Source organism: Pinus tabuliformis, chromosome 7 (genome assembly GCF_031772625.1).
Source record: "Pinus tabuliformis cultivar Carrire ecotype Pingquan chromosome 7, CPIR1, whole genome shotgun sequence".
NCBI lineage: Eukaryota > Viridiplantae > Streptophyta > Pinopsida > Pinales > Pinaceae > Pinus > Pinus tabuliformis.
This window is the reverse complement of record NC_142293.1, coordinates 1311095036-1311106164: the sequence shown is the minus strand read 5'-3', so window position 1 is coordinate 1311106164 and position 11129 is coordinate 1311095036.

Here is an 11129-nt window from a genome sequence, read left to right as displayed (position 1 = left end):
TGGAAAACTAGATTAGACAAATTGATGTGTATTGCAGGGTACAGAACATAAACTCAAATGAGAGTAATATTCAACTGGAAAGCCTATGCTTAGAAGGCACTGCCTTGGTTTGGTGGGAAGGTAGAACCCAAGCTGATATGCAAAGACATGGAAAGACCATATTTGTCTGGAGTGAATTTATTGCTACCTCAAAAATCAATTCTATCCATTGGCCTACATGCAACAAGCCATGATGAGTTGGCAAACTCTTCAACAGTTGAAAGGGAAAAGTGTGTAAGAGTATACTCAAGAATTCAAAAATAGAGCATTGATGTTGGGTATTTCACTAGACTCACCAGAGACTCTTTTGAAGTAGATTGGTGGTCTACACAACTACATGAGGCATACCATCCTCATGTTTAATCCCACTAGTATAGATGAGGTATCTATACAAGCTACTCATCTAGAGGTTAGAGGAAAGAATGGAAATCCAGAAGTTGGGGGACCATCCCAACACACTGTAAGCAAGAGCAAGGAGAAAAGAAAACAGAAATGGAAAGCAAGGAAGGCTAACATTGCACGAAAAACCAAAGCTTCAAGCACTCACTGTAGAAAGGAGGGGCATGATGATGAGCATTGTTGGATTATGCATCCAAAGTTGAGACCTAAGAAGTCTGAGGGTAAGAAGAAGAAGACAACTACAACTATTCAAATAGATTTGGGGTTAGACTCAGGAGATGAAACAACTATAGCAGCCACAGGTATAAAAGGTAAGAATTCTAAAGCATCTACTAGTAATTCTACTCAATCTATTATTGATGAAGAAAATGAGAGAAAAAGACATGAGCTTTTCCATATTTGAGTTATTTCCCAAAATCAAAAGATTTATGCTTTGTTTGATAGTGGCTCTCAAATAAATTTGATTTCTGAAGCAATTGTAAAGAAATTGGGATTAGCAACTACACCTCACAAGAAACCATACCCATTAGGATGGTTGAATAATAAAGCACAACTACAAGTGACTAGACAGTGCAAACTCAAGTTTTCTTTTGGGTCAACATTTGTAGATTAGGTTGAGTTAGACATAATTCCATTGGATATATGTGGAATTGTTTTAGGAAGTCCTTACTTGTATGATAGAAAGGCTATTTTCTATAGAGCTGAGAAAAAGTATCTACTTGTTAAATATGGAATTGAATACTTTGTAAGAGCTCATAAATTCAAGAATAATTATACTCTCATAAATTCAGGATAGATGAAAAGAATGATAAATTAATGTAAACAGTTCTTACTGATGGTTGTAAAGGAAAAAAAACCTGATAAAACCAATGTATTTGAGGGCTGTAATGTTGAAAAACAAGCTAATATAGAAAAGGTTCTTTCAGAGTATGATGTCTTATTTCAGGAACCTAAAGGTCTCCCAACTAAAATTGGAATAGTACATGATATTATTTTGCAGCAAGATGTTCCATTGCCTAACATTGGGATGTACAAGTTGTCTACTTTAGAGAATGTTTAAATCAAGAAGCAGATGCAGGAGTTGCTCGAGAAGGGCTTCATCAGGCCTAACACATGACCATGTGGGTCACCAATCATTTTGGTGAGAAAGAAAGATGGCTCGTGGAGAATGTGCATAGATTACTGAGCACTGAATAAAATAACAATAAAAAATCATTATCCCCTTCCTCCCATAGATGATCTTCTAGATCAATTGAAGGGAGCTGCTTATTTCACCAAGCTAGATTTGCATAGTGGATACCATCAGGTTAGAGTTGCAGAGCAAGATGCATGGAAGACTGCTTTCAAAACAAAGCAGGGTTTGTATGAATGGTTGGTTATGCCTTTTGGCTTAACTAATGCTCCTGCTACTTTCATGAGATTAATGAATGATGTACTCAGAGCTTTTCTTGACGATTTTGTTATTATGTATCTGGATGACATTCTGATTTTTAGTAAAACATGGGAAGAACATTTAAAGCATGTTAGGAAAACATTAGATGTTTTGAAAAGAGAAAAACTTTATGTTAAACTCTCAAAATGTGAATTTGGAAAAAATCTCTAAACTACTTGGGTCATATAGTAGGGGGAGGTGAATTAAAAATAGATCCCTCTAAAGTGGTAGTCATTGTGAACTGGCCTAAACCCAGGTATGCTATAGAAGTGAGAAGTTTCCTAGGAGTAGCACAATACTGGATGAAGTTCATTTCTAACTTCTCCTCAATTACAGCTCCCTTACATGCTTTAACAGGATTGAATAAGGTGCTTCGATGGGGAGGCAAACATAAAAAATCCTTCGACACCTTGAAAGAGAAAATAAGTACAGAACCTGTACTAGCACTGCCAGATCTACAAAGACCATTTGAGATCCAAACTGATGCTAGTGACTATGCCATGGGAGTAGTTTTGACACAGCACAACAAACCCATATGTTATCATTCTAAGACTTTTATCCTGCGGTAGTTAACTATCCTACATATGCTAAAGAACTGTATGCATTAGTTCAGAGTGTGAAAAAGTGGAAACATTCTTTAATGGGCAAAGAGACAGTTATACATATTGATCATCAGCCACTTCAATATCTACACTCCCAAATTAAGTTGCAGCAATCAAGACATTATAGATGGATGGGTTTTCTACAACAATTTCACTTAGTCATCAGATGTAAAAAGGGCATACATAACAAGGTTGCAGACATGTTATCTAGACCCATTATAAATGCATCTACCATACTTAAGCATAATTATGTGCTACATGAAAGCTACATAGAACAATATGTTTAGGATATGGATTTTAATGATATATATGCAACTCTGAGTCAAGGAAAAAGAGTAGAAGAATTGGACTATCATATAAAGGACCGAATCTTAAATCATTGTGGGAAACTCTGCATTCCACAAATTGAGAGGATAAAGATAATTATGGAAGCACACACTTCTCTGATATCAGGTCATTTTGGGGTAAGTAAAACAGTTGCATAGCTGCAAAGATTCTGCTATTGGCTGAAAATGAATGAGACAATTTCTAGATATGTAAGAGGGTGTGCCATGTGTGCTAAAAGCAAGCACAACAATAGAAAACTAGGCTTGTACACTCCATTGCCAGTTCCTTCTCACCCTTGGGAAAGTGGTTCCATGGATTTTGTTGGAGGACTACCTAAATCTAGGAAAGGTCATGATTATCTATATGTTGTTGTGGATAGGTTCAGCAAAATGTGTATTTTGATACCTTGTAGTAAATAGATCATAGCTGAACAAACTACAAAATTGTTCTTTGAACATGTACGAGTTCATTTTGGATTACCCACTTCCATTGTATCTGATCGAGACACCCGATTTGTGGGGAAGTTTTGGTCGAGTCTATGGGAACTGATGGACACCAAACAGAAGAAAATCACAGGTTTTCATCCACAAACAGATGGCCAGATAGAGGTAGTAAATAGGACAGTGATCCAGTTACTGATAGTATATTGTAGTAAACATCCTAATCTTTGGGATGAACACTTGTGTTATGTACAACATTCTTATAGTAGAGCCAAACACTCTTCTACACAGAGATCTCCTTTTGAGACCTGTTTTGGTTTCACACCAAGGTCTCCTTTGGATTTTGTCTTTGGTAAAGATACCATGGTTGATGGACATAGTGATGTGGACAAGCCAACTAGGTTCATTGAATAGATCTAGGAGATCCATCAGGTAGTACGAGAACAATTGGAAAAGAGCCAGGCCAAGTACAAGGCTAGGCATGATAAGCATCAGATGGAGCATAGTTTTCAAGTTGGAAACCAAGTCTGGCTATATATCAGCAAGTACATGATGCAAGGTGAAGGTAAAAAGCTAAAGCCTATCAGGTATGGACCTTTTAGGATACTTGAGAAGATTGATGAAAATTCTTTTCAGCTTGATTTACCAGCTTACATGCACATCTACTCAGTCGTAAATGCAGATTGCTTGAGATTGTTTGAACCTTCAATGATTGAGGACACTAAAGAGAAAATTCAGTTTTCCTCTATTGATGACCTACTACCCGAATACCTCAATGAGTTGTAGGAAGACACGGTGCTAGACAGGAAGGTGAGGACAACATGTAGGGGAGAACTTGAGTACCTTAGGATTGGGCTCAAAGGTTCAAAGTCGAGTAGCGCAAAGTGGATTGAGATTGAACAAGTGAAGAAATAGTATCCTGACTTAGTCGATGCTTGAAAACCAACTTTTGGTGGTCCAAAATATTTTTCAGTGGGAAGGCTGTGAGCCAAATTGGATCCATGAAAGACTGTCAAAGAACCATGACTGTGTCAGGCTGAACGAATCTCTAAAGAAATCCAAAATAGCAATCAAAAACAGCCTGAACTAGTGGCAATGGCAGCCAATGTGGAATGATGAGGACCTCATTCAAAGCACGCTAACCAAGGCCCATGGAGACCGCGCAGAAGGCCAAAGTAGCCCCTGCAAGCCCTGTAATGGGAAAAGGAAGAGATTTTTTTATGTGCGATTAGCGTAAACACGCATCACTAGGCGAATAGGTCCATGAAGGAAAATCCTGAGCACTCGGTCACATGGGGAACTGGAGGACCATGGGCGGAAAAGGGAAAAAGTGCTAAACACAAATGGTGGGACCTGTGCTCTAGAAACTGGCAGTTTTGATCAGGGTGCCCTTGAACAGTAAGAGGTTTTGGACTAGAACGGGGCGATTCCATACACTGATCGACGCATCGCAGGTGGAGGTGAGGGAAAACCACCATTGATCGCGCGCAATTAGTCGAGCAAGTCAACCATGTGAAACATGCGTATGGCATCGGATCTGGAGGGCCCAGATTGGATGGCTGCGATTTCATCCAATGGAGGAAGTGGAATCAACAGGGAATTAAGCCGTGTTTTAAAGGGGATTTGGAATCCCTTTGATCGCCACAATGGAGGAAGAACACATTCATGGAGTAACGAAAGAAATGGACCGGTGAAGCATGCTGGCGTTGTTTAGAGGATGACAAGTGGCCACTCCCTGACGTTCATGATGATGCCAAATACAAGGAACTCCAAGCACAACTGCAAAAGGTGAATCAGCACAAGTGGAAGAGGAACTGAAAAAGCATAGGATTTCAATGGCTAAATCGATGTTCAAAGGAAGAAGACAGTCAGTTGGAAGTCAAGTTAGACAAAGAGAGATAGAAGTCAAGAGACGAAGTGTACCAGTGAACCCTATGAGCAGGACTGAACATGAGGAATAGTAAAGCAAAGCAGAAGAGACAGAGAGTTGAGCTGACCAAAGGTGGCATGGAGCACTAGAGAGATTGAAGATTCAAGCCATTCCATAGAGGATTCTATCTAGACTGAGCATTACATTTGGCTCTTTCCACTGTAGACCAAAAGGTCACAGAGCTGATAGGAAGAAGAAGAGTCTGTGTACACCAAGTGGCTTGGGGAATCCAAGAAACCACCCTGCCAAGCAAAAACTACTTTAGGAGAATTCACATTGAGTCCGTGTATTGTAATTTATGTGCTTAAAGACGTGATAAAACAAGGCCACCATTGAAAGCTGGATTGGAGACGTAGCCCTGGAGAATAGGGTGAACTCCTTATTAAAATTGTTTGTGTCTTTGTGTTTCTTACTGTATTTCCTTGTTGTCTTTCCATTTTATTATCTGTGTATTGGCAATCTGATCGATCCGTTGCTTCAATAAGGCAGAACACACACTAGCACATGAGTCGGTAATACCTTAGTTTAATAAATATTTAATTGATGTCACTCATAGGGTGAATATTAGATCATTAAGAAGTTACGATATCCAGCAGGGCTGATAGTGCTAAAAATGCCAAGGAAAGCTGAGCGAAATTAATAAATTATTTGTACAACACATAGGGTTATCAGGACTCTTTCTCTCTCCTCCTATAGGAAACGTGGTGGGATGTCATTGGGCCCGAGAATGTGAAATTTCTAGCGGTATCAACATATTGAAGGATGGAATATCAAAGGATAACAATATCATAACTCTAGTGAAAATGGTGGTTAATTAGTTATGATACATGGCAGCTTAGATATTTCTGGGAACATGGTCATATGGAGCTTAAAGGGACCAAGAGATGAACAAAGGGAGAAGAGGATATCAGAACAACGCAATATCATAACATTTCAATCATGTGAGTTATGATACGGAGGGGGTTTGATATAGCGCTAACCCATCGGTCGCAAATCTGGTCCTATGAGAAAGAAATTTCTCAAGGATCTAAATGAAAAGGGGGAAAAGGATATCAAAGAATTCAATATCGTAACATTCTTCTTGTGTAAGTTATGATATGATGTGTTCTAATGAGGTACTACAATGATTTTAATTGATGTATGAGTCGACAACTGTAGAATTGAATATAGGAATGACATAGTTGGTTGTTCAATTTGGTTATACCTATAAAAGAGTTTGAAATAAGGAAACAAGGAAAACATTCGATAGAGATGAATGTGCGGGAATGAAGGAAGTAATGTACTGCTTCATGTGCTCATCTAGGAGAGTTAAGTGAGGAACATATTAGCCATCCATGAGGACTGTCAAACTTTGTCGACCAATAATTTAGAATGGGTCTCGGAGGAGTGCGCACACTAACCAAGAATTAAATTCTCAGCATGGAAATTTATACAGTCAGTAAGTAAGGAAATCCAATGTTCATCTCTAGTTTAATGCTGTGATAGGGTTCAACCAAAAGATGCAACAACTGTAGGGGGCATGTCAAAGTAGACTTGTACACTAAGGGTATAGGTAGTAGATACATCTTTTCAAAATGTACATATATGAATCAAAACCATTGATTTCCATTGAACAATTGGGGAAGTTAAGCATATTGTCAAAGTGATAAATAGTGAATGTTGTGTGTGTTGGAAATAATACTGAGAGGGAGGGGGGGGAGTGAATCAGTATTATCAGGTCAATCATTTTTCATTTCAAAATCATATTTGTATATGCTACTTCATTTAGTAAAAACTGCGTATGTACGCAACTGCAGTTAAGGAAACCAACGTATAACCAAAAAACATGTAATTTAAATTATTCTTCAAATGTTGATCATTCATCTGTACATCAAACCATATAAACAGTAACTAGGAACAGTGAGACAAAATAGGCAGTCACACATAAGAACACAAGATATAAGGTGGAAACCAAATGTGGGTGAAAACCACCTGCTGTAATTCGTCTCTATCTTCTTTGAATTAGAAACTTTTTTTACAATGTTTATGTACTAGTGTAGTCTTATACCAGTACGCAGGCTACTACCTGTAGAAGGATACAACCTTTTCTCGTTCTCCAGCTTCTCCTGGAAGGAAACTACAACCCCCTTAGCTCTTGTACTAGTTGAGGTACTAGTACATAGGTGCTGACCTATAGAAGGCTACAACCTTCTCTTTTCTTCCAAGGATCACGTTTCATAAATTTTTAGACTGGATCCATGAATAACATCAATCAAACATCAAGTCTATCTGCATCAATCAATCTCCTTGCACCAACCAAAACTGAATCAAACAAGCACTTCTCTGAATGCTGTACCCAAAAAACAATAACAATAACCAGATGCCAATCCTGAACCCAGAATATTACAACAATAAATAGAAGTAGCTAAAACATATTTTATGAGACATACACTACTTCAAGATGAAGAACGTGCGTGCATACACTTTTGTATCAATGCAAACCACCGTACACGCTTCTTTGAATTACTGAACGAGCGTGTATACGCACCTTTGCTGTGTCGAACCTGCGTACATATCTATAAAAGACAATTTTCCCTTTTCAAGTATTCAGACATCAGCTATACCTAGATTATCAAATTTATAGATCAAGTCATGCGCCAAATATAACAGATCAAAATCACATAAAGATACTACTATTCAAGCCTTAAGACCTTGACACATCAATAGAACTTATCCGTCTTCTAGATCTTTCTCTTCATCAGATATTTAATGCTTGAGTGAATACCTCTGCCTAATGATCTCCTTCCCCTTCTTATAGTCTTAGGTCTTACTAAATACCACGGTCCAAAACCACTTAGAACCAATACTTGGGACCCAATACCTGGGTTCAACACTTTGGATATAATACCATGGTCCACAACCATAGGTCCAAATACCAAGGACCAAATACCATGGACTAAAAATGAGTTTTCCCACATGTACGAACTTTTCCATGAATGAAAATGTGTGTATATGCATGCGTGCCTTTCTATCGATGATCTCGCATGTATACGCAGCTTGGTTAAGATGAAACTGCGTATATCTCTTTTTCTTTCATTCTAAGAGCCTAAACTGTGATCTATCATCTGAGTGAGTTGCCATCAAGCACAACACCTGTGTCATAGTGCCAAACCTGTGTCATAATGCCAACAATCTCCCCCTTTGGACATGATGGCAACCCCAAGTCACTCAAAGTCATTCACGCCCTTTGAAATCAAGGGAAAAGGGTTCTACTCCCCCTGAATACATCCTAAAATCTCTACTTTCCTGTGTTGTCCATGCTCCCCTCGACTGTAGGCAAGGTCTGAAAAAAGATGTTCTACAAAAAATAACATGACTCTATACATTATAAATGACCTTCCTATCAATAAGGACTCATACATACATCAATCTCCCAAACAAGTGGGGATATACCGATATCAACCCATCCACCCAATCAAGTGGGGATACACCAAAAGTTTACACATGATAAAACAATAACATTACATCATCCATCCCAGGCAAAAACCAAAGTAGGCTGTTACATGACCTTGGTAAGAAAAGAAATAGAGACAAAATATCTATAACAAGACTATGATAGTCATCAAAAACTACTATCAACAACATTTGTCCATCATCATTCAAACCAGCAACCATGTTCTCCATCTACACCTATTCCACCTAAAACCAAAAACAACTGTGTACTTGAACGAAGAGCTTCTAAGGTAATGCCAACAATGCATTATTAGAAGTATATATGCTCCCCCTGAACCTGTGCCAGATGGTCTCTATCAGACCCATATCAAACTCTTTTCATCCTGAATCTGGCCCACTGATTTCCTTCAAACTAACATATACGCGACTATACCCACAGAAACCGGCGTATATACACGGATGATCCTCATAAAACTCTTGTACAACCACTTTTCTCTGAAACAGATAAGTTTCAATAGCAAGATGATGCATCAACTACTCCTAGCATCTGTCTGAGGTATTCAAATGTCTCTCTGGGCAGTGGTTTAGTGAGTATATCAGCAACCTATTCCTTGGAGGGAACATACTCCAATTTCACGTTTTGTTCAAGCACTTATTCCCAAAGAAAATGATATTTGATAGGTATGTACTTGGTCTCTGAATGCATGAATAGATTCTTTGAAATACTGATTGCACTTGTATTATCACAAAAAATGGGGATAGGTGGAGTACAAGTGCTTTGAATGTCTTGCAATTTTTGCATCATCCATAGAAGTTGTGTCCAACAAAAAGCAGCAGCCACTTATCCTGCTTCAGTTGTAGATAATGCAATTGAACTCTGTTTCTTGCTGAACCAAGATACCAATCTACAACCCTTAAAGAATGCACCACCACCAGTTCTTTTTCTGTCATCCATGCTTCCTACCCAATCTGCATCTGTATATGCATGAAGTGTGAGATTTGTATCTCTAGGATACCATAAGCCATAGTTTTGAGTTCCTTGAAGATACTTGAAAATTCTCTTAACTGCCTGAACATGATTTTCCTTTGGATTTGCCTCAAATCTTCCAACTATTCCCACTGCATGCATGATGTCTAGTCAAGTACCTGTTAGATAGAGAAGACTACCAATCATGGATCTATAGGTTGGTTGATGTACTGCTGTTGATTCATCATTTGCAATGAGGTTGCATCCTGTTACCATAGGGGTACATACTGGTTTCGAATCCTCCATCCCATATTTCTTCATGATTTTCTTGAGGTACTTGGCTTGTGATAGAAAAATATTGTCTTTGTTTTGTTGGACTTGTAAACCAAGAAAATATGTGAGCTCACCAAGCAGGGACATTTCAAATTATTTTTGCATCACCAAGGAAAAATTTGGACTCATGTCTTATTCATTGCTACCAAATATGATATCATCAACATACACAACAAGTATTAGCAACTTATCATTGTCAATTTTTATATATAGATTGCTATTTGTGGATCCTTTTGTAAAACCTTGTTGATGGAGGTACTTATCCAAATGATAATACCAAGCCCTTGGAGCCTATTTAAGGCCATAGAGAGCCTTTTTAAGTCTGCATACAAGTTTTGGATCATTTCCAAGGATAAACCCATCTGGTTGCTCAATATACACTTCTTCTTCCAAGTCTCCATTCAGAAAGGCAGATTTCACATCCATTTGATGTACTTTGAACTTCTAAAAGCTAGAAAGAGCAAGAAACATTGTTATCGCTTCAAGTTTGGCAACTGGTGCAAACGTTTCTTCAAAGTATATACCTTCTTGTTGAGCATACCCTTTGCAAACAAGTCTATCCTTGTTTCTAATAACATCTCCATTCTTATTCAGCTTGTTTTTGAATATCCATTTTGTCCCTATGACATTCTTATCATTTGGTCTAGGAACCAACTCCCAAGTGTTATTATTTTCAATCTGCTAAAGTTCTTCTTTTATGTCCTTGATCCAGCATTCATCTTTGCATGCTTCACTTACATTTTGTGGTTCAGTGGAGGAGAGTAATGCTAGATAGCTTGAAGCTTTTGAAATAGTTCTTCTTGTTTGTACACCTGCCTCTTTCTGTCCCAAAATTTGAGTCTTTGGATGATTCTTCTAGATGTCCTTGGATGGAGTCTTTTCTTCTACCCTTATCTGTTCTTCTAGTTCCTCATAGGTTTCTTCTTCATTATTAGTCTGATTTGATGTTGAAAGATAGTCCTCATCATCTTCGAAATCTTCGGATTTTACCTACCTAGGAATGTTTCCTTCTTCATCAACCACTACATCAATATTTTCAACAAGTTTTCTAAGTCTTTTATTATAACACTTATATCCTTTGCTGTGGGGAGAGTAACTAAGGAGAATGCCTTCATCTACTCTAGGTTCAAACTTGCCAAGGTTTTCATCAGTCCTTTTGATGTAACATTTGCTTCCAAAAATTTTGAAGTATTTTACTGTGGGAGTCTTACCACACCAAAATTAATCA